At 37.5% G+C, this 24,146-nt stretch overlaps 1 non-coding gene across 1 annotated transcript; it reads right to left on the reverse strand.

Moving 5' to 3' along the window:
* Positions 1-19,181: 19,181 nt before the first annotated feature.
* LOC118608213 lies at positions 19,182-19,300 on the reverse strand. Its single transcript, XR_004952974.1, has one exon. It is a non-coding gene; the product is annotated as a 5S ribosomal RNA (ribosomal RNA).
* Positions 19,301-24,146: the final 4,846 nt, after the last annotated feature.

A 24,146-nucleotide genomic window follows, 5' to 3' on the forward strand; every position in this document is an offset into this window, starting at 1 on the left:
TCAAAGAGTTTACTACCTGTTTCCTTCAGAAGTATTATAGTTTTGGATCTTACATTTATGTCTTTAATCCATTTTGAGTTTATTCTTGTATATGGTGTAAGAAAGTGGTGTAGTTTCATTTGTTTTGCATGTATCTGTCCAGTTTCCCCAAACCGCTTATTGAATAGACTGCCTTTACTCCATTGTATATTCTTGCCTTCTTTGTCATAGATTGATTTTCCATATAGGTGTGGGTTTATTTCTGGGTTCTCTATTATGTTTCATTGATATATCACTTTGTAAGTTATATAAATGTCTAACCACTATGTTATACACCTGAAACTAATATAATATTGAATGTCAATTGTAAATGAAAATTGAAAATTGAAAAAAATCTCCAGTTCACTCAAGAACCACGTGCTTCTGCAATCCCATCACACAGAAAATGCACACGTGTACTAAAATTTTCTGTCTTGATACTAATTTTAGAAAAAGAAAGAAAAAATCTAGATGACCTTGGGTTTTGCAATAACCTTTTAGGTACAACATCAAAAATATAGTCCATAAAAATATAATTGATAAGCTAGATATCATTAAAAGTAAAACCTTCTACTCCATGAAAGACACTGCCAAGATAATGAGAAAACAAGCTATAGGCTGGGGGAAAATATTTGCAAAATACATATTTGATAAAGAACTGTTATCCAAAATATATAAAGAACTCTTAACACTCAACGATAAGAAAACAAATAAATAATTAACAAATAAATTAACAAATAAAAAACAAAACTAAAACATATGCTGCCTCCAGGAGATACACCTCTTCTCCAAAGAAAGTATAGACTCAAAGGGAAAGGGTGGAAAAAGATATTTCGAGCAGATGGCATTCAGAGAAGAGCGGGAGTAGCGGTACTAAAATCATATTAAATAGTCTTCAAAAGAAAAAAGGTAAAGATAGATACTGAGGGACACTTCATAATGATAAAAGATATCATGCACCAAGAAGACATAACACTGAGTAATATCTATGCTCCCAATCAGGGAGCCTGAAATATATAAAGCAATTACTAACAGAACTAAAGGGAGAATCAGACCAAAACACTATCATAGTAGGGGACCGAAATGTCCCACTGTCAAATATAGACAGATCATCCAAACATAAAATCAATAAGGAAATAACATCCTTAAGTTGCACATTGGACCAACTGGGCATAATTGATATTTACAGAGCCTTCCATCCCTAAACAGCTGCTTATACATTCTTCTCTAGTGCACATGGAACATTCTTAAGGGTTGACCACATACTGGGACATGGAAAAAACCTCAACAAATATAACAGCACTGAAATTATACCAACCATATGCTCTGACCATAATGCTTTGAAACTTGAGATCAACTGCAAAAAGAAAGCAGGAAGAACCACAAATACATGGAGATTGAACAACATGCTACTGAAGAATCACAAGGTCACAGAAGAAATAAAAAGAGAGATCAAGAAGGACATAGAAAGAAATGATAATGATAGTACAAGATATCAAAACTTTTGGGACATGACAAAAGTGGTCAAAAGTGGAAAGTTCATGTCATTACAGGCCTATCTCCCAAAACAAGAATGAGTCCAAATAAACAACCTAACTCTTCATCTTAAAAAACTAGAAAAGGAAGAACAAATGAAGCCTAAAGTCAGCAGAAGGAAAGAAATCATCACAATTAGAGCAGAAATAAATGAAATTGAAAACAAAAAAAAAAAAACAACAAAAAAAAGCACTAGAAAAAATAAATTCAACAAAGAGCTGCTTTTTTGAGAAAGTTAATAAAATTGACAAACCCATGGCTAGATTCACTAAAGAAAAAAGAGAAAGGACACAAATAAACAAAATCAAGGATGAAAGAGTGGAAATTATAAATGACAGTGCAGAAATACAAAGGGTCATGCAAGAATCCTATGAAAAAGAAGATAACATCAAATTTAATAACCTAGAAGAAATAGACCAGTACTTAGAAAAAGTCAACCTTCCTAGTCTGAATCAAGAGGAACTGGAAAATCTAGATAGATCAATCTGCAGTATTGAAATTGACACAATCATCAAAAATCTACCAAAAAGTAAAAATCCAGGACCAGATGGCTTCACCAGTGAATTCCACCAAACATTCAAAGAAGAGTTAATAACTATTCTCCTCAAACTCTTCCAAAAAATCAAAGAGGAGGCAATATTTCCCAACTCATTTTATTAGATGCAGAAAAAGTCTTTGACAAGATACGGCATCCATTTATGATCAAAACAGTTCACAATATCGGTATAGAAGGAAAGTACCTTAACATAATAAATGCCATATATGACAAACTCTCAGCCAACATTATACTTAATGGTAAAAAAACTAGAAACCTTCCCTCTAAGATCAGAAATGAGGCAGGACTGTCCACTATCACCACTGTTATTAAATAACAATTAGGCTCCTAAGTATGTAAAAGGAGACACTTGATTCATGAAATAGTAACTTGATGTAATAAAATAGAACAAATTGTATAATTAAAAGTTCTTAGAAATTAAAATAGGGTGCTTAAAAGTTTTAGTAGAGGGTTGCAAGATAAAGCTGAAAATAATTTTCCCAGAAAATACAACAAAAGGACTAAGAAATGAAATGGGGGAGAAAAATAAAATCAGATACAAGGCACATTTCACCAGCCTCACCACCTCTTCACAAAGCAGGCCTGGTATTCAGCAAACAAGGTGAGAGTTACCTTTGTTGAGTACCATGTGCCTTGCATCTAGCTTGCACCGTGTGTATCTGACTGATGTAGGACTCTAATATAGTGATCAAACAACTCAGACAGACATACCTCAGAGTGAGGGATTATTTTTCCTGAAATAGCACTTTGAAGAGTCAATGAGATGTAAAGACTCTGGTCCAAGGTGGGATCCCAAAAGTGAAGTCAGCCCCAAGAGATGGCTACATAGATCTGAGTAAAGAGATACAAGGGAGTTTAGGTTTTGTTTTATTGCCCACTCACACTCACACAAAAAGAAGTGGAAGAGAAAGACAGTCATGGATTTGACAGCTGGAATTATAGTTAATAAAAATGGTTAGAGAAGTTTGTAAGTGCAAGGTGGTGAACATCCAACATTAAGTGTGTGAATTGCTGCCAGGTAAGCTTCCTCTTGCTCCTCAGACCATGAGTAATAAAATATACTACACACCCATGACCCTATGTGAGTGAGTTGGTTTTGGGATGTGTATGAAGACCTATGTTGTACATACAGTAGGGAAACCAGAACAGGACTACTTCAGGAGAGGAAAGAGTTTGTGGCTAGCCATTTCTGGGACAAACATTAACTACCGCCATCCCTTCATCCTTAATCTCTTCAAGTCCCCAGAGAGACTGGTAGTGATTTGGGGTCCCCTGCACACACTGGATGCAGTTTGAACAAATGTCATTTGAAACCCAAGGGCAGGATTACCTTAGCTGACATTTTTGTTACATAAACACCATTTCATTTGAATTCATAATAAATCTCCAAATTAGTCCTATTGTCACAATTTTACAAAAGAAGAAACTTAGAGAGTTTAAAATGGAGGTTGGATAACTTACCCCAGGTGCCCCAGTTTTAAGTGGCTGAGCTGGAACTCAGAGCCAGGCCTTACTGTTTCCAAAATTCATGCTTCTCCTATTACACCAGGTCCCACAGCAAGAAACGATGTGCCAGGTTAAAGTCCTTCAACCCTTTGCCAAAGGCACTTCCTAACTTCTGGCTTTTGATATGGCTCAAAAAACTCTAGTGAGGAGTAACTTTTGGTTTAAGGGTAGGCATTTATCTCTACAATATTTCCTGATTGCTTGAGGCTTTTTCTTTCCTCCTCCTCTTCCTCTTTCTTCAATTCCAAAACCTATTCTATTTCCTCCCATAACGAGCAAGCATTAGATATAGACAGCCTCATTGACTTTAACTATAAAAGAAGAACCCTGGGAAGTTAATCAGAATGCCAGGAATCTGGAATTTGCTGATGGATGGACATTTGGCCAAGCATAGTAAATTCTCAGCTAATTGAAAGCAGATAACCAGAGTAATGCATCCACCTTGAAAAACATCACATTTCTAATAAATAATTGGAAATGGCAGTCTTTGACATATGAACTGTGGGGATAAAATCTTAAATAAATTCTGGACTAATTCCTGTCACATATATTATAGTGTATTTAGCAGTCGCGCTATATGAGAAGATAAAAAGCTATAAATCTCTTTTTAACACCATCTAAGGAAGTGTTTTAAACTCAGCAATAATAGAAGTGAGGTTCTTAGAATGCCTCATAGAAAATTGACTACCATGGTTTTAATGATGTGTGTGTACACACATACAGGTATGCATGTGTGTTTGTGTTTGTGCATGTCTGTGTCTGCATGTGTTGGGGGGAGTTATTATTTCCTTCTCCATCTGAGCCCAGAGTCAGAGGAAGCAGACATTTGAAGAGATTGATGAGTCTTCTTTGTTACCTGACTGCTGCCACACAGTGCTTCTTCTAAGAAGTTCTTGGTAGCCTCAGTGTAATCTGTGGATTAAAAAAGTGTGAGCATCACCCACAAGCTTGATAGAAATTCAGAATTTCAGGCCTCATCCCAGATCTACTGAATCAGAATCTGCACTTTAACTGGATCCCCAGGAAATTTATGTCACGTTAACCTTTGAGAAGAGTTGCTCTAGTATTCAACCCAGGACAATTTTAGATAGCTGGAGCGATAGCAGAGGTAGCTTGATTAAACCAGGCTTGATTTTACCCCAGAGCCTGGGACGAGCCTAATGCTCAGGCTAGGTAACCTTTTTTTTCCCTCTTACCTTGTCTCCTGTTCAGGCCCCGGCTTGACACTGAGTTACAGAAGCCATGTCCTGGACCTGCCCTTATACCTACTCTCTATTTTAGTCTCTCCCTGGGGTCTCAGATGGGAATTTCTTCTGGACTGGGAATCCCTTCCTAGCTGGGCCCCTCCTCAGCCTCCTGGGGACTGCAGCCCTGCCCAGGGCTATCTCAGGGCCATGTACCTATGAGTCTTTGCCTGCAGCCAGGTTCCTTGGACAATACCCATCTGTCTGCTCAGTGAGGCCAGGGTGCTGTGGTGGTGAGGAAACTATAAGTAGGCTATTGAAGAAAGGAACGGAAAATCTCTAATGTCTGCCCCTGCTTTGAATCCTTCTTGAATTTCTGAAAGATGCAGACTTATTAAGATTTCTGAAGTCCATTACATTGAAGAATGTGTTTTAGCCATCATTTCTTGAACACCTACTGTGTACTTAAGTACTCTACCAGAAGACACTTTCCTTATATTATCTCATCCATTCTTCACAACAGCCCAATGACATATGAATTTTTGAAATTTTTATTGAGACATATTGTACAGTAAAATATACATATCTTAAGTGTTCAGTCAGATGAATTTTGACACATGTATATATCTGTGTAACCCATGCCACAGTCAAGAAGCAAACCATTTTTAATGCTACAGAGAGTGAACTCATGCTCCTCTTTGGTCAATTCTCCCCACCACAGAGTCTACCAGTATTCTGACTTTTATCTCCATATATTTGTTTTGGATTTTCTGAAAATTCTTATAAATGGAATCATATAGTGTGATACTCTTTTGTGTCTGGATTTTTTCATTCCACATGAGGTCTGCGAGAGGCTCTGATGTTGTCATCTGTATTAGCAGTTCCTTGTGAGATATTTTTTATTATTATTGTAATTATTTTTTATTAAGTTTATTAGGGTAACATTGGTTAATACAGTTATATAATTTTTAGATGTATATTATAAATTGACATCTGTATATTCTATTGTGTGTTTACCACCCAAAGTTCAGTTTCCTTCAACTACAGGATAGTTAATCCCCTTTACCCACTTCACCCTCTCCCTACTCCCTTATATTTGACCTCTGTTACCCCATCTGCCTAACCCCTCAGGTAACCACTAGTCTGCAGTCCATGTCCATGAGTCTCTGTTTGTTTGCCCTGTTCATTTGTTCCCTTTAGGTATATATCCCACATATAAGTGATATATGATTTTCAACTTTTTCTGTCTGTCTTATTTCGCCTAGCTTGATTATCTCAAGGTCCATCCATGTTGTTGCAAATGACAGTATTTCACCTCTTCTAATGGCTGAGTAATATTCCATTGTATATATGTACCACTGCTTCTTTAGCCAATCATCTATTGTAGGACACTTCAGTTGTTTCCATGTCCTGGCCACTGTGAATAATGTTCCTAGGAACATCGGTGTGCAAATATCTTTTTGGACATGGGTTTTCAAGTATTTGGGGTAAATACCCAGTAGCGGGATTGCTGGATCATAAGGTAGATCAATTCTTAGTTTTTTTAGGGACCTCCTTACTGTTTTCCATAGTGCCTGTACCAATTTGCAGTCCCACCAGCATCGGATGAGGGTTCCTTTTTCTCTGCTTCCATCCAACATTTGTTATTACTTATCATGTTGATTATAGTTATTCTAATAAGTGTAAGATGGTATCTCATTGTAATTTTGATTTGCATTTCCCGAATAGCTAGCAATGTTGAGCATCTTTTCAAATATGTGTTGGCCATTTGAATGTCCTCTAGGAAGAAGTGTCTGTTCAGGTCCTCTTCCCATTTTTTGATTGGATCATTTGTTTTTGTTGTTGTTATTGAATTGTATGAGTTCTTTGTATATTTTGGATATTAGGCCTTTATCGGAGGTGTTGCCTGCAAATACATTTTCCCATTCGGATAGTTGTCTTTTCACCTCCTTGATGATTTCTTTTGCTGAGCAGAAGCTTTTTAGTTTGATGTATCCAAATAATTTATCTTAGCTTTTATTTCCTTTGCTTTTGAGGTCAAGTTCATAAAATCCTCTTTCAGTTCAAGGCCCTTGAGTTTAGTTCCCATGTTTTCTTCTATGCATTTTATTGTTTCAGGCCTTATATTCAGGTCCTTAATCCATTTTGAGTTAATTTTGGTGTATGGTGATAGACTACTGTCTAGTTTCATTCTTTTGCAGGTGGCCTTCCATTTTTCCAGCACCATTTATTGAAGAGGCTTTCCTTTCTCTATTGTATGTTTTTGGCTTTTTTGTAGAAAATTATTTTCCCATATAAATGTGGACTGACTTCTGGAGTTCTGATTCTGCTCCATTGGTCTGTGTGTTTGTTTTTCTGCCAATACCATGCCATTTTGATTACTGTTGCTTTGTAGTATAATTTTAAGTCAGGCAGAGTAATGCCTCTGCCTTATACTTTTTTCTCAGGATAGCTTTGGCAATTTGGGGTATTTTGTGCTTTCATACAAATCTGGAGATTTTTTGTTCTATTTCTTTAAAAAATGTCAATAGGATTTTGATGTTGATTGCATTAAATCTGTAATAATGCTTTATGTAATATTGTCATTTTAACTATGTTGATTCTTCCAACTAAGAACACCGAATATCTTTCCATTTCTTTGCATCTTCTTTGATTTCTTGTAATAGTCTTGTAGTTTTCATTATATAGGTCCTTTACATGTTTTGTTAAATTTATTCCTAAGTATTTTATTCTTTTTGTTATAGTTGTGAAAGGAGTTCTTTTTTCTACTTCTTTTTCTGAGACTTCGTTATTAGAGTATAGGAATGCTATGGATTTTTGAACATTGATTTTATATCCGAAAACTTTACTGTATTTACTTATTGTTTCTAGTAGTGTTCTTGTAGAGTCTTTAGAGTTTGCTATATAGAGAATCATGTCATCCACAAATAGTGGCAATTTGACTTCTTTGTCTCCTATTTAAATGCCTTTTATATTTTTCTCTTGTCTGATTGCACTTGCTAGAACCTCCAATGTTCTATTGAATAACAGTGGCATTAGTGGACAGCCTTGCCTTGTTCCTGACCTTAGAGGGAAGCTTTGTAGTTTTTCACCATTAAGTATAATGTTGGCTGAGGGTTTGTCATATATGGCATTTATTATGTTAAAGTACTTTCCTTCTATACCGATTTTGTGAAGTGTTTTAATCATAAATGGATGTTGTATCTTGTTGAAGGCTTTTTCTGCATCTATAGATATGATCATATGATTCTTATTTTTAAATTTATTTATGCGGTATATCACACTAATCAATCTGTGTATGTTAAACCATTCTTGTACCTCTGGATGAAGACCACTGGATCGTGGTGTATGATCCTTTTAACATGTTGCTATATTCGGTTCGCTTGTATCTTCTTTAGGATTTTTGCATTTGTGTTCATGAGAGATATTGGTGGGGTTTTTTTGTGTGTTATCTTTACCAGGTTTCATATCACAGTAATATGGACCTGATAAATGAGTTGGGAAGTATTGCCTCCTCTTCGATTTTTTGGAAGAGTTTGTGGAGAACAGGTATTAAATCTTTGAATGTTTGGTAGAATTCACTGGTAAAGCCATCTGATCCTGGACTTTTACTTTTTGGTAGGATTTTGATGATTGTTTCAATTTCCATACTACTGATTGGTCTATTTAGATTTTTCAGGTCTTCTTGATTCAATCTAGAAAGATTGTATTTTTCTAAGTACTGGCCCATTTCTTCTAGGTTATAAAATTTGGTGTTATATACTTTTTCATGGTATTCTTGCATGATATTTTGTATTTCTGGGATGTCAGGCGTAATTTCCCCTTTTCATCTCTGATTTTGCTTATTTGTGTCCTTTCTCTTTTTTCTTTAGTGTTTCTAGCCAGAGGTTTCACAATTTTATTAACTTTCTTAAAGAATTAGCTCCTTGTTGTATTCATTTTTTTCTATTGTTTGTTTTTTGTTTGTTTGTTTGTTTTCAATTTCACTTATTTCTGCTCTAATTCCGACGATTTCTTTCCTTCTGCTGACTTTAGGTTTCATTTGTTTTTCCTTTTCTAGTTTTTAAAGATGAAGCATTAGGTTGTTTTTGGGGGGCTCGTTCTTGCTTTTGGAGATAGGCCTGTAATGATATGAACTTTCCTCTTATGACCGCTTTTACCGTGTTCCAAAAGTTTTGATATGTTGTACTATCAATACCATTCATTTCTATGTATCTCTTGATCTCTCGTTTTATTGCTCCCATGACTGTTATTTGTCAGTAGCATGTTGTTTAATCTCTATTTATCTGTGGTTCTTTCTGATTTTTTTTTTACAGTTGATCTCTAGTTTCAAAGCAATACGACCAGAGAATGTGGTTGGTATAATTTCAACCCTGTTGTAATTGTTGAGGCTTTTTCTGTGTCCCAGTATGTGGTCAATCTTTCAGAATGTTCCATGTCCAGTAGAGAAGAATGTATAAGCAGCTGTTTTGGAATCGAAGGCTCTGTAAATGTCAATTATGTCTAGTTGGTCTAATGTGTCATTTAAAGACGTTTCCATATTGATTTTCTGTTTGGATGATTTGTCCATATCGGACAATGGGGTATATCGGTCCCCTACTACGATGATGTTTTGGTCTGTTTCTCCCTTTAGTTCTGTTAGTAATTGATTTACATATTTCTGGGCTCTGTGATTGGGATCATAAATATTAATAATTGTCTTCTTGGTGCATGATTCCCTTTATCATGATGAAGTGTCCCTCAGTATCTTTCTTTATCTTTTTTATTGCGAAGTCTATATCTTCTGATATTAGTATTGCTACTCCTGCTTTTCTTTGAATGTCATTTGCTTGAAATATGATTCTCCACCCTTTCACTTTGAATCTATATTTATCTTTGGAGCTGAGATGTTTCTCTTGGAGGCAGCATATGGTTGAGTTTTGCTTTTTGATCCATCCTGCAACTCTGTGCCTTTTTATGGGTGAATTCAGTCCATTTACATTTAGGTGATTATTGAAATATGAGGTTTTCTTATAGCAATTTTCTCTTTTACTTTCTGATAGGTTGGTGTTTCCATTGCTTTCCTGTCCTTGTGTTTCTGTTTTCTTTATTTTAATTGAGTTTTGTGGGTTTTGCCTCTGGTTTTTCTTGTTTTATGTTATATACTTCAGTTCAGAATCTTTGGTGTTTGATTACCATTACAAATATGAAAAGGATAGTTATATATATATATATATATATATATATATATATATATATATATAGTCATCCATTTTCTTCTCTGTGTGCCTTATCTTCTTTCCCCTTTGAGAATTTGGATCTTTGAATGCTCCTCTTTTCAGTCATTGTTATCCAGTTTTTCCCTATGTATGCTGAATGTTCATTACTATCTTGCTATAGCAATTTTCTTCTTATTAAGTTTACAATGCCCTGTTCTTAGTAAGGGTTGCACTCCTCTACTTTGATTTGCCTGATAGTCACTTTACTCCTAATTATGTTTTTTTGTTTGTTTGCTTGTTTTGTTTTGTTTTGTTTTGTTTTAGATAAGCTGACATCTTTCAGTATTTCTGGTAGTGCAGGCCTCGTAGTGGAGAATTCCCTCAATTTTTTTTATGTATGGAAAGGTATTAATTTCTCCTTCATATCTAAAGGAGAGCTTAGCTGGATACATTAGTCTAGGCTCATAGTTCCTTTCACTTAAAATTTAAATACTTGATTCCATTTCTTTCTGGCTTGTAAGGTTTGCACTGAGGAGTCCGAAGATAATGTAATGGGTTTTCCTTTATATGTTACCGTTTTATTTTCCCTGGCTGCCCTGAGAATTCTATCTTCGTCATTGATATTTTATAATTTTAATATGATGTGCCTTGGCGAAGGCCTTTTTGGGTTGAGATAATTGGGTGTTCTGTTGACTCCTTGAATTCCAAGCTCCAGCTCATTTCTTAGATTTGGGAAATTCTTGTTAATTATTTTTATGAAAATGTTTCTAGTCCCTACTCCTTTTTCTCGCCTTCAGTAATGCCCATTATTCTTATGTTTTTTTCTGGTGATGGTATCAGCTAGTTCTTGTATTTCTCTTTTATTATTTTTCATTCTTTGGTTTCTCTCTTCTTCCTTCTGATTTATTTCTAGATTTCTGTCTTTGGTATCACTGATATCTTCCTCCATTTGGTCGACTCTATTTCCCAAGCTTGCCATTTCATTTTTCAACTCTTGCAGGTGTTCTTCATCTCCAGAAGTTCTATTTGGTTCTTTTGAGGGTTTCAATCTCCTTGCTCTGCCTATCTTGTTTTTTCAGTTTTGAAAGTTTTGGTTTGAGTTGTGTTGAATCTCATTGAATTTTTTCAGAAGTACTATCCTGAATTCTCTGTATTTTATGTCACATATTTCTATGTCTGTAAGCTTATTTTCTGGAGTATTTGCTCTTTCTTTCTGAGATGCCTTGTGACCTTACTTGTTCATGGTATTTACTGGACTGTTTCTCTGCCTGGGCATTAATGGAGACATATTCTGCTTTTTTTCCAGAAAGATTTATTATATAAAGGTCGGTCTTTAGCCTGCTGCAAATAAGGCACTTTTCTTTTGGTTTCCAGTAAGTGGTGTCTAAGTCTTTTGGATCCCTGCTTTATATAAAGCCTACGTGTCTTTTTTTATTTTCTTGTAGTTACGTAATCACACTTGCTACTCTCAGTTTTAGTCCCTGTCAGTGTTAGCAACAATTTCAGTAGCATTTGCTCAGATTCTCCTGGAGCTCAGCAATGATTGGTCTCAGAGTGCATTGTGCCAGGGACTCTCTGGGTTTGGAGTTGGGAGCTGTGGCTCAGCCTCGAATTTGCTACCAGAGTCGGTAAAAATCAGCTATTGTTTCTCTCTAGTCCCATCTCACTTCTCTGCTTTCTGACCTAATGGCTGGGTCCTGGTGCAGGCTGCTAGCAGTTTCTGCACTTCCAAGCAGGTTGATCAGGGAAGCCGCCACACCTCAGTAAGGGGACTTACTGAGTTTGCTACTCTTCTCTCCCCTTTTCCTGCAGAGAGCTCCAGAGACTGGGAGAGATAACTTCAGTCTCGGCAGCTTTTGTTCAGATTCTCCTGGGGCTCCACGGTCTTTGGTCTCAAAGGGTATGGGGGGAAGGGTCTTCTTGGTTTGGGGTTGGGGATTGCAGCTCAGCCTCAGTTTTGGAACTGGGACTAGTAAAAATGAGCTGTTGTTTTTCTACTATCCTGTCCTGCTTCTCTGCTTTGTGCCCTGATAACTGGGCCCTGCCTGCCTGCTGCTAGAAGTTATGGCATTTCTAAGCAGGCTGATCGGGGAAGTCACCACACCTTCTCTCCTCCCCTCCTCCTGAAAGGAGCTCCGGTGATTGAGAGAGGCAGCTTCTTTTTTTCTCCCAATCCACCACCCGATACCCGTAGTTCTGACCTGTGGTTGCTTTTATGCGCAGATCCCGCGCTCAGATGTGATGGTGTGCAGTTTGGGTGTTTTTTGTTGAGTTTTAAATGTTCAGCTTATTGTTGTTTCAGGAGGAGAGATCTGAGGACGTCTCTTACTCTGCCACATTTCCTCACCGTAGAATCCCTTATTGTTTTTATAATACAAATTCAGCTTTTCCTTCAGCTCAGAAGAACAAATATTGTCTGGTGCAAGGCTCAGTGGTCATACCTGTAGTTTTTGAGGTTGGCCTTCCTGAGTGTGAAACCCCAGATCTACTTATTTCTGGCTGTGTGATTTTGGGTGAGCTAATTGCCTTTCTGTGCTTCAGTCTCCTCATCTGCAAAATGAAGATAATAATTGTATGTATCTTTTAGATACATTGGGAGCATTAGATATATGTACCTATAATAGTACATATTTAATTCTGTTTAGTAGTAAACATAGTACCTTTTTAGCAAACCGTATAACATTTAATAAGCACTCAATGACTGCTAGCTATTTTGTTGTTGTTGTTTTACTATTATTATTATTATTATTATTATTAATTATTACAACCAGTTCCTTTAGGAACCAACCTGCAAAGTCCTCCTTCTCATAAAAGCAACCCCAAAAGGTTGCTCTTGGCTTGGAGCTGGCTATTGCTAGTGCCCATGGCTGTTCTCTCCACTTAGCTCTTTTTATTAGTTAAAAGGGGACTTACTGAGTTTGCTACTCACCAAACATCTGCATATGTCATGAAGTGGTATTGGGGATTTATAGAATCGGTTGCTTTTACCACAGCAACTCTTAGGTGCACAAGAATCACCAGGGAAGCTTGTTTAAAATGGAGAATCTAAGGCTCAGCTTTAGCCAGTATGAAGTACGGCCCAGAAATCTTCTCTTTAATCAGCCTCCAAAGGTAGCTTCAAAGCAGGTGTCCATGGAAGCTGTGTTTCATTATACGGTCTCATTAAACAGGCACCGCCCAAACCTTAAGGCACCAATGACTACTCAAAAAATTGGATTGTTTTTTTCTAATTCATTAATGCAGAGTATCCAAAAAAATATCAAGAACCTATAGGATAAAAATATATTTAAACAATATGTTTGCTTCTACTTCAAATAATGTGTTTGTTACCATTGTCTTCAAACTCCAGACATCTTCTAAGGTGAAACACCCCTAAGTTTAAAGCAATGAGTCCAATAGTTAATCTGAAAAAAGTTATGTATATTAAATATATGACAATATATTACAGAGTGCCAAAATTATCTGGAAGCACAGAAAATAGTATATTTATAAATGTATAAATAAATATATAAATAAATATACTCCAGAGTGTTCAAAAAGTCTAGAAACATTTGAACTAATGTAACTAATGTATTGCTTGATGATAAATTTATCATGTGTTTTCTGGTTGTTCAGACACCTATAATGTCATTACATTACTATAGTTACATGATTCAAATATCAGGGCCCATATCAAGTCTCTTTCCCTCTCTTTCCTCTTTCTTTCCTCTCTCCCTCTCTTCCTTCCTTCCTTCATTTTTCTCTTTCTCTACACAATTATTTCCTGTGCTCCTAAAACACACAACACAATCCGCTAGAGATGGGTGCAATGGATGGATGTGTGTGTATGGAAGGGGTGTTATCCAAAAAATAAAAAGCAGAATCTCTGCTATATCTTATATTAGTTTCAGGTATACAATGGTTAAATATTCATATAATTTATGAAGGAATCCCCCCAATTACGCTAGTACCCATCTGACTCTACACATAGCTATTACAATAATATTGACTATAGAATCCTTGCTCTTAAAAAACATTCTCCTTGGGGTATAAAATATAAATATATGACACATTTAAATAGTATTATAAGTTAGCATCTCAATTAGGTGAGTGATTCAGAGAATGTGTGCCATAAAATTCTGGGGTAGATGTGTCAAGTTGTCCAGGAGGGTCCAGACCATTTTCAAGGCATTTCATTATGCTATGTGAAGACTTCCTTTATTCTCTCTTCATATAGGATATAATCAAACAAAAGTCCAATAGCACACTACAAATGAGCCCTATAACACAATAAGAAAAAATTTTTAACTTTTCAAATTTTATATGAAAGGTAAGTTTTATTTAAAGGGTTTATGCTTAATTCTCCACACTGTGGGACTTGACTCCAACTCAGGGATGAGGAGAATGACATGGTATCCAGTTTCTACTCCAAGGCTCTGACACTGGCTGGGTATTGACATAGGTAAGGAAGTGAATTTTTCTATCTCATGTCTCTTGGTTTCTTTCATGCAATTTACTACTTCTGAGAGGTGAAGAGGTAAAGGAGATGCCATCTTCAGTCTTCAGGAAGCAAGAGAGAGGAGAAATTTTCTTGCTCAAAATTATAATTTATCATCCAGTAATCCTTATCAAGGGAATCTGCTGGGACAAAGCCTTGGACTTTTAAAGAAATGATGCAGGGTCCCACTGTCCATGATTCTTTGCCTAGAAAAGGGTTTCTCAACTTAGGCATGGTTACCATCCGGGGCTGGATAATTCTTTGTTGCATTATAGGATATTCAGCAGCATCCCTGGCCTCTACCCACTAAATGCCAGTAACACCCATCCATAGTTGTGGCAACAAAAAAAATGTCCCAGGTATTGCCAAATGTCTCCTATGGGTTGAAATGTATATACTCTGAGGAGCAAATTTATCTCTTGGCTATATATTGGAACCACCAGGGGAACTTTAGAAAGTATTGATGCCTGGGATTTGCCCTGAAGTATCTGATTTGACAGGTTTGGGTGTGGCTTGCACTTCAGGATTTTTAAACACTTCTCAAGGAATCCCAATGTGTACTGGGGTTAAGCTCAGATTTGTCCACAAATTTGGATTGTGACAGGGACCCTCACACAGATTGGATGTCCAATGGTGTGTTGACCTGGTAATTATTCCCAGCTTGCATCAACCTAACTTAATTGGATTAATGTCAGTGACCAGCTCATGTTCCCAGCAACTGACCTCAGAGAGACCTGCTTTGGTCTTTTAAGTTAAACATTACTTTTTCCACAACTATTTGTCATTCATTTATCATGTCTTACCAAGGAAATTCAAACATTGGCACAAAGCTAGTGGGGGACATATTTGGAGGCAAGGGGTCTTTGTAACAGTCCCTCAAAACATCTCAAGAAGAAAGCGTCCCTTGCAGCCAATCTTGTCAGAATGAAGACCATGTATGCATGTCTGAGTTTGTGTGAAGGAAAAAGCACTGAAAAGTAAAGCAAAGGGAGAAAGATCACACCTTTTCCTCCTTTCCTCTTGGTATTTTCTAGTCCTGGTATGGCAACAGGCCAATATAATGTTTCCACTTCTTTCAACTAAATTCCTCCTGAATTAATTAGAACCACCACAATCTACTGGCCCCTACCCTCTGATCCAGTCATTCTGTTCTTAATTCTATATCCAACAGAAATGTTCAAGTACCAAAAAAATAAGTACTAGAATGTTCATAGAAGCCCTCTTCATAATAGTCAAAACTAGGAACTACCTAAATATCCATCCACAGTGGGATAAATAATGAAATTATGATGCCTTCACACAAAGAAATACTAAACAGCCATGAGAATAAATGGTCTATAACTTCATGCAACATATTGATGAATTTCATAGACATAATGTTGAGCAAAAAGAAAAAGTATACATTGATGATTGAATTTATATAAGTTTCCCCAAACAGGCAAAACTTATTGGTACTATCAAATGTGAGGACAGAGGTCACCCTTGCGGATAGGGATAATGAATGGGCAGCATGAGGTCATGCTTGTTTTGTGATCTAAGTATTGGTTATGTGTGTTCAATTTAAAAAAAAATTTATTGAGTTGTTCATTTATATTTATGTAATATTGTTTATCTATTATACTTCAATAAAACATTTAAAACTTATGCATTATTTTCTCTTTCTCAGGTTCTGTCTTCTCAATCCCGAGTTGGGAGATTGGGGGCCTTGACATGATGCTGCTGAGTCAGAACATGGGCAAGTCCTAGAAAGCCCCATTTGTCCTTGTCGTTGTCCTCACCCTGTCACTGTTGCCCTCTCCTCAGGTAGTCTTGTGTAGGCTGGAAACAGATAGCACAGAAATAAGGAGACTCACTGTCCCACAGCCTGACAGCTGGGACAAAGACAATTTTATTGACTATCATCCTCCTGAGACTACAGAGTGCAGCTCCAAATTAAGCAGATATCTGTAGAATATTTCTTTTCTTTTAATCTAGATTGTTAATCCCTAAATCAGTTATCTTGTAGTAGTGACAAAGTCAGGCTGTGGCTTGAGGGTGGAATTCAGTGGTGTGGCCTTTCAGCATTTACCACCCTAGCACATTGCACTTGAGGATACACATCATCTCTGTCAAGGGCCTCTGCCCATCACAAAGCTGATGTGTTTTTCCCACAGATTATACCATTGTATTCATCTCAACATCTGGGTAATATTCTAGATCACACACACACATGTAAATTTGGTATTTATTTTACTAGCAAAGTACACCTGCAGCCTAAATAGCGTATGCTGAGCAGCTATTGGTGATGAATTGAGACATGGGTGAGGAGTTTTAAACCCAGGAGGTTTGTCCTCAGCAAGTAGGATCCAAACTTTCAAATTCAATAAATCTGGACATTGTTGAGAGAAGAGAGACATTATTACAGACAGAAAATGGTCCCAAATTTTAGCCAGTGATGATTGGGGAAGTGGATGTAAGCCAGGATGATTTTTATATGTTGCAATAGCCCCCGCCGTGTGGGAGATGAAATAAACAAAAGGTCTAATTGGAAACTACATTTGAGCCACTAGTAATTGCAGAGGTAGAAGCAATCATATTGTCTGTGCTTGCCAGGAGAAAAAGGATGGGGTTAACCTGCTAAAGACGATCATTTTGTCACACAGCTTTATGTACTCAGACATTCTAAAATCCAGTTATACAATTTACCTAAGATGCTGCCCATTTGGGACAGTTACTGCTTCCTACCCTAATGTATTCAGTTGTTCAGCCAGTCATTCTGACACCTGAAAAAAAGTGAATATGTATGAAGTGAAGTGCTGGGAATATAGTAATGAAAGATATGACCATGCCCTCAAAGTTGGCATTGGTTATTGACTGTTACATAAGAAACCACCCCAAAATTTAAGGCTTCAATATAACAATGATGGTGATTGTCTTAGTCTGCTTGGGATGCCATAACAAATACCATAGACTGGGGGATGTAAACAACAGAAATTTACTTTTGGCAGTTCTAAAATCTGGAATCTAAAATCAAAGTGTTGGCAAATTTGATTCCTGGTGAGGGCCCTATTCCTGGCTTGCATTTGTGTCCTAACAAGGCTGTTTCTATGTGTGTACCTGAAGAGATCTCTCCCTCTTCCTCTTCTTATAGGGGAACTAATCTCATCATAGAGTCCCACCTCATGACTTCATCTAAACCAGATTGCCTCTCAAAGACCCCACATCAAAATACCAACCCATTAGGGATAAGGGCTTCAATATATGAATTGGAGTGGTCCCCAAATATTTAGTCCATAAGAGTCATCATCTGTATTGGTTTGCTAGGGTTGCCATAACAAATACAACACACCAGATGGCTTAAACAACAAAAATTTATTTTCTCACAATTCTGGAGACTAGAAAGAAGTCTGATATCAAGGTGTCAGCAGCATTGTTTTTTTCTGAGTCTTTCTCCTTAGCTTGCAGATGGCTGTCTTCTAACTGTGTCTTCACATGGTCACCCCTCAGTCTATGCATTGTCTGTGTCCTAATCTTCTTTTTATAAGAACACCTGTCAGTTTGGGTAGGATCTTCCTTAATAACCTCATTTTATCTTAATCACCTCTCTAAAGGCCCTAACTCTAAATATAGCTACATTCTGGGTTCCCGGGGGTTAGGACTTCAACATATAAATTTTGGAGGACACAACTCAGCCCATAACACCAACCATCTTGGTTTTCCAAGGACTGAGTGGATCCCTGGGATGTGGGATTTTCAGTGCTAAAACCAGGAAAGACCCAGACAAGCCGGGACAAATTAGTGACCCTAAAAACATTTATCTTGCCCCCAAATCTGTAACATGGGTAAGGCTCAGAGGAGAAAACTCATATTTGCTTTCCTCATTAGCTGGGGCACTTGAAAGTATGGGAGTTGGAACCATCCAAGGCTCACTCAACCACACACTTCGTGGTTAATACTGGGAAGATTCAAACAGCTGCAGGCGGAGACAGCCGTTGTTCCTCGGCCATCCCTCTCTCTATATGGTCTCTTGATGTGGCTCTCTAGCATAGTGGTCTCCAGGTAGCCACATTTCTTACATGATAGCTCCAGGATTCCAAAAAAAGCCAAGTCATGGTCTCTTTTATAACCCAGCATTAGAAAATCACATAGCAGCACTTCTGCATTTTATTTATTCTATTTATCAAGGTAGTTACAGTGGCCTTTTAGGTTCAAGGGAAGTAGAAACAGACTAATACTTGATGATGGAGTGGCAGGAACATATGGGCATTTGACATATTGTTGTAGTCATTAAAAATCTTTTAAATTGTGGTAAGATACACATAACATAAAATTTACTTTCTTGACCATTTTTAAGTATGTAGTTCAGTTGTATTAATTACATTCACATTATCATGTAATCAATCTTCAGAGCTCTTTTTATCTTTCTTTTTTTCATAAAACTATTGATAGTATTTTAATAAATGAATAAAATAATTATATAGGTATTATTGTTAGCTGATCTATTTAGCTTTCCTCAGCAGTTTTGTTGACATGCAATAAACAATGTTATTTTCTTAAGCCACATCTGTTTATTTGATACTAAATTTTAATTTTAGTGAAGTACATAATAAGTGTAAAATGATATAAATTAAAGTGTACAATGGTTCACTTTAAAGATTGGTGAACCTCAAAATTGATTATTTTATTTTAATATCTATTTTTATTGCCTTTTAATTCTTTTTTCTTAATGCCTACAGCACCTGGTATTCCTAGGTGGTCTCCTATTCAAGTACTAACCAGGCCCGACCCTGCTTAGCTTCCAAGATCAGATGAGATTGGGCATGTTCAGGGTGGCATGGCCATAGACGCTTTTCTTTTTATCTTTCAAAATTGAAGTTCTGCACCAAGTAAACATTAACTCACCATTCCTCTTCCCCTCAGCTCCTGACAATCACAAATTTACTTTTTATTTCTATTAATTTGACTACTCTAGGGACCTCATATAAGTGGAATCATATAGTCTCTGTCTTTTTGTGTCTGGCTTATTTCACTTAACATAATGTCATCAATGTTCATTCATGTTGTAGCATGTGTCAGAATTTCCTTCCTTTATAAAGCTGAATAATATTCCATTGTATAGAATGTATATTCCATTTTATGGATATACCAACTGTTGTGGACATTTCCGATAAAATCTACCATACTAGAGTTGAACAGACACCAATCAACATAGAGCACAGAGGGGTGAGTATTGTGATGACAGAGATCACAGAGGAGAGGGAAAGGCTTCCTGGGAGATGTGATCAGTTTGGGATATGGCAGATGTTGTGAACTGTGCTTTCCAAGGCAGAGCTAACAGGAAACATAAGGTCCCTGGAGGCAAGAGCAAGCTGCCATAAAGGGTAGAGTAGGGCTGTCTGGTTCAGGTTGTGCACTCTGAGATCGAGGGACTGTCACTCATAAATGACAATGGTGCCTTCTAGAATGGTGTTGTGCATAACCTGCTCATCCACATTCAACAGTCCTGAGGGGAAAAAGAAACAAGTAAGGAAGAAAGAAGGAATAAATGCTCAGCAACTGGGTTGTAAGAGCTCAGGTCACGGAGAGTCTGCTAGAAAATCTTGAGGTCTAGGAATTTATCCTGGAGACAATGAGAAAGAAGGGAATCCAAATTCATAAATTACTATTATTAATGGAAATACAGGTGCCTCAGAAGGCCTGGTCCTGAGGGGAGATGAAAACAGGCCCATTTTCCTCCTGAGCCCAGCATTCAGAACCTTCACCAGCCAGCCCTCTAAGCCTCTGTGGCATTTACAGTCTAGTCATGTGAAAAAGACAATATTCAAACAAAGGAATGACTAGGATAGTTATCGATAAAGGTAAGTGCTGTGGAGAAAATAAAACCAAGTGGTCTGAGTAAGGGTAGGTCATTGGGGAAGGGCTGTCTGAGGAAGGGACTTTTGGAGTGCGACCTCTATTGACAAGGAGACAGCAATTATGCAAATCTGACAGGAAAGTTTTGCAGAGAGGGAGACCAGTAAATGTGGAAACTAGGTTGGTATATTCAAGAAACAGCAGGAAGGTCAGTGTGGCTGAAATAGATGTCAAATAGGGGATAGGAGGAAACAAGTTGGGAGATAAGCAGGAGTCTTGTAACCAGGCATTTTAGATGAAATCAATAAGAAGCCACTGGATGGTTTGAGGAAGGGAGGTGATATTATATGTGACATCTCTCATATATCACTCAAAATCTTCTCAGCTTCACTAGTCAGCTAGGCCTTTGGCTGGTTTGTATGTTCTGGTTATAATGGAGACTAGCTCTGTATGAGCACTGTGATCAACTCCACGTAGACACAATCCAACATAACCCCACCTTATGCCTCTTTTAAAGTGCCTCTTACCTCCCCTCAAGATTTCCTCCACTGACAAGAAGGCATATACAGAACCTATACATGTGCAATCTGTAAATGCAGGAAGTTGATGTCTCATGGGAAGTTAATGTCTTTTGACCCTCAGGAGATAGAAGTTGATAGATTCATCACCCTTCCTTCCCTTGGAGAGTATCTGGAGATGCTGTCCGTACACAGCCTCTTGGAAGTCAGCTTGAGTAATCAGTTTCATTTGATACTAAAGAGTGGCCAGATAAGTAACACACTCTCCAGGGTGCCATTCTTGCCTGCTTTATTTCCTTTGTACCTCACTCTAACTTCTTAGGATTGTACATCCTGATATCATAGTACTATGTAAGCTTTACCACAGATTCTATTTTCTGGGCAGATCTGGGGCTAACACGGATACATGCAGATTTGTCCTACAAGAATACCATCCTGAATGGGACTACATCAAACTAAAAAGTTTTGGCACCACAAAAGAAACTATCAACAAAATAAAAAGATGGCCTACAGAATGGGAGAAGATATTCACCTACAATATATCTGAAAAGGGGTTAATATCCAAAATTAATAAAGAACTCATAGAACTCAACAACAACAAAAAACAATCCAATTAAAAAATGGGCAGAGGAGAGACTGGAAAAATGGCGTAGATGATAGAGGCTTTGTTCATCCACTCTTGCAACCACAACAAGGTGTGACAGAAACACGGAGCAAACATCAAACAGAGTTGCCTGGGGTCTGAATGAACAGAAGCCCTACAACTAGGGAGAGAAATAAGAAGTCACCCTGCAATGGTAGGAGATAGGAAAGGGTGAAGATGCGAGGCTGCCTGGTTCCAAGTGGCTGAGTGGTACAGAGGCTGCTGTAGCTGCAACCAGCAGCAGTGGACATTCCTCTTAAAGGGCTGTGTCCACCACTGGATGTCTATGGTGACATACTCACCAGCTCTGAGCACAAGCACTGGGTGAGAGGTTCAAAGGGCACCAGAGACTTACATGGGGATGCTGAGTTGTTGGAGCAAGGGCCAGAAATGAGGCACTCTCCTGGACAAAAGTGCTGGCAGTATCCACTGTTCCTCTGTTGAATCCTCTCCAATTTCAAGTGTGTGAATGCAGCGCCTCCATAGCTGAGACGTCATCAAACTGGTAACAGAAGTTGCTCCACCTAGAGGATTCCCTGAAACCCCTCCTCTTTCAACTCATGGCTCAACCCAAGCTACATTCAGTTGTATCCTCAGTGAGTCCTGTGCCCCTTACCGAGCAGCGCCACGACTCACACTGGCGGCAGCTGGCCTTGGTTTCTGGTGTGGTTTCTTGAAGCAACTAGAAGCACAGCATCTGTAGACTGCTTGCTGAATCTTAAGAGGAGGTCCCAGAGGGGCATAGGCTAGAGCTAAAATTGGCCTGCAGCTGAAATCCTCAAAGCACTGTGCCACTGGACACAAAGGCACGCTGATAAGACCAGAAGATTTGGGAGCTTTGCTGAATACATAGAAACGGACATGGAAAGGAAGCACAACTGGGAAGACAAAGAAGCAGAAACTATGAGAGAACAGAACAGAGATGCAGGAATAATGGAATCAAGTAATCTAACAGAGGCAGAGTTCAAAACACTGGTTATAAAGATTCCCAATAAACTTAGGGGAAGTGTAGATGAACTCAGTGAGAACTTTAACAGAGAGATTTAAAAAAAAAAACATAAAAATGGAAATGGAAATTATAAAAGGGAATCAGTCAGAAAGGAAGAATATATTATCTCAGATGAAGAGTATATTAGAATGAATCAGCAGAGTGAATGAAGAAGAGGATCAAACCACCAGTATAGAGGATGAGGAAGCCAAGGACACTCAATCAGAATGGCAAGTAAAAAGAAGCCAAGAATATGATAATTTAAGGAGTTTGTAAGACAAAATTAAATGTAATAACATCTGTGTCATAAGGGTACCTGAAAGAGGAGAGGGAGAACAAGAATTCGAAAATCTATTTGAAGAAACGATGATGGAAAACTTTCATCTCCTGGTGAAGGAAATAAACATACAACCCCAGTAAGCTCAGAGAGTCTCAAGAAAGAGGAACCCAAAGAGGCCCACACCAAGACACATCATAATGAAAATGCCAAAGGTTAAAGACAAAGAGACAATCTTAAAAGCAGCAAGAGAAAAGCAGTTAATTATCTACAAGGGAGCTCCCATAAGACTGGCAGCTGATTTTTAAAAAGGAACTATGGAGACAGAAAGGCTTGTTGCCACATATTCAAAGTGATGAAAATCTAGGATCTACAACCAAGAATACTTTATCCAGCAAAACTATCATTTAGAGTCAAAGGACAAATAAAGAGCTTCCAAGACAAAAAGAAGATAAAAGAATTTATCAACACCAAGCCAGTATTACAGGAAATATCAGAGAGACTTCTTTAGGAAGGAAAAAACATGTATCAAAAACACAAATAAAGAATGGTAATGACTACATTCCTATCAACAAGTACCTCAAATGGAAAAGAATTAAGTGCTTCAACCAAAAGATAGGGCGGCTGAATGGATAAAAAACAAAACCCCTACATTTGCTGCCTGCAAGAAACTCACTTAAAATTTAAAGACACACACAAACCAAAAGGAAAAGGATGGAAAAAGATATTGCCTTGATGGACCTAGAGGGGATTGCACTGAATGAAGTAAGTCCAATAAAGACAAATACCACATGATTTCACATACATGTGGAATCTAAAGGATGAAATAACAACAACAACCAAAATGGAAACAAACTCATAGATAGAGAATATTTTGAGAGCTACTAAATGAGAGAGGGGTTGGGGGAAAGTTGGAAAAAGGCAGAGGGATTAAGAAATACAAATGGATAGTTAGAAAATAGTCATGGAGTTATAAAGTGTAGCTTAAGGAAAATAGTGAATAATGTAATAAAAATGGAAGAAGGAAGAAGGGTACTAGATTTAGTGGGATGATCACTTTGTGAATTATATAGATCTCTAATTACTATGCTGTACAACTGAAACTAATATATTATTGTATGCCAACTATAATTTTAAAAACTCATTGAATTGTACAATGTAAGTGTGAGCAACTAATTGTCTTATGTTTCAACAAAACTGAGGGGGATGGGAAACAAAGGAGCCAAGGAAAAATGGAAGAAAAAAATGGGCAGAGGACCTGAATAGGCATTTCTCCAAAGTGGATATACAGGTGTCCAATAGACATATGAAAAGATGCTCAGTGTCACTAATCATCAGAGAAATGCAAATTAAAACCACAATGAGTGAGATATCACCTTACTTTTACCAGAATGGCTAAGATCAATAAATCAA

Source organism: Rousettus aegyptiacus, unplaced genomic scaffold, assembly GCF_014176215.1.
Source record: "Rousettus aegyptiacus isolate mRouAeg1 unplaced genomic scaffold, mRouAeg1.p scaffold_m13_p_9, whole genome shotgun sequence".
Taxonomy (NCBI): Eukaryota; Metazoa; Chordata; class Mammalia; order Chiroptera; family Pteropodidae; genus Rousettus; species Rousettus aegyptiacus.